Raw genomic sequence first — 1,078 nt, 5'->3', positions numbered from 1 at the left:
GTTGATCGCCATGTTACACCTTGTCCTTCCAGTACACAGCTAACATGTTCTGTTGATCGCCATGTTACACCTTGTCCTTCCAGTACACAGCTAACATGTTCTGTCGATCGCCATGTTACACCTTTTCCTTTTCCATTCATTACCATTACTTGTATCTTGCCTCTTTGTATTTCTGTAATCATGTTGTTTCGAATACTTATTTGGAGCATATTTGCGGCGCCTAAGACGATCGAGTGCCCCGTGCCCCTATTACTCATGGCTGTTGACATGCACTTGTCGTCAAACAAACACACAATACACCTGTAAATATCAACTTGTTTTATTAATGTCCCAAATGACAGATAATCTCAAACGAACATGAAGAAAATAGGTATATGTACAGTCACGTATATCCCTCGACACTTATACACGTCACCACCACGCTATGTACAGCGGAATCTCAGTCACCTCCAAACTACAGCACTACAGCAGCGGCTGTGCCTTGCCTCGGAGTGCCCTTGGGCACAGAGCACTTCATCTACACAGCTTATGACAAACACGTAGACATCGTTACCCATGTAACGTGACGTGTCTTGTGTGTGACCTTGAGAGGTCATGCTAAAAGGAAGACACCATTCTTTAAGGTTGACGCAAACACCATATATATCAAGGCCACCTGTACATAGTCAAGCCATATCTCGGCCACCTGTACATAGTCAAGCTATATCTCGGCCACATGTACATAGTCAAGCCATATCTCGGCCACCTGTACATAGTCAAGCCATATCTCGGCCACATGTACATAGTCAAGCTATATCTCGGCCACCTGTACATAGTCAAGCTATATCTCGGCCACCTGTACATAGTCAAGCTATATCTCGGCCACCTGTACATAGTCAAGCCATATCTCGGCCACCTGTACATAGTCAAGCCATATCTCGGCGACCTGTACATAGTCAAGCTATATCTAGGCCACCTGTACATAGTCAAGCTATATCTCGGCCACCTGTACATAGTCAAGCCATATCTCGGCCACATGTACATAGTCAAGCCATATCTCGGCGACCTGTACATAGTCAAGCTATCAGTCTTGCATCTT

The 1,078-nt window shown here is 45.0% G+C and overlaps 1 long non-coding RNA gene across 1 annotated transcript; it reads right to left on the bottom strand.

Annotated features, from left to right (window-relative positions):
* Window positions 1–303: 303 nt before the first annotated feature.
* LOC124127566 lies at window positions 304–1,078 on the bottom strand. The gene is made up of 2 exons (XR_007219548.1): window positions 716–1,078; window positions 304–655 (listed from the first exon to the last, which is right to left on the bottom strand). It is a non-coding gene; the product is annotated as an uncharacterized LOC124127566 (long non-coding RNA).

Source organism: Haliotis rufescens, unplaced genomic scaffold (assembly GCF_023055435.1).
Source record: "Haliotis rufescens isolate VD_foot unplaced genomic scaffold, xgHalRufe1.0.p SCAF_9, whole genome shotgun sequence".
NCBI classification, from domain to species: domain Eukaryota; kingdom Metazoa; phylum Mollusca; class Gastropoda; order Lepetellida; family Haliotidae; genus Haliotis; species Haliotis rufescens.
This window is presented reverse-complemented; position numbering and strand designations above follow the sequence as displayed.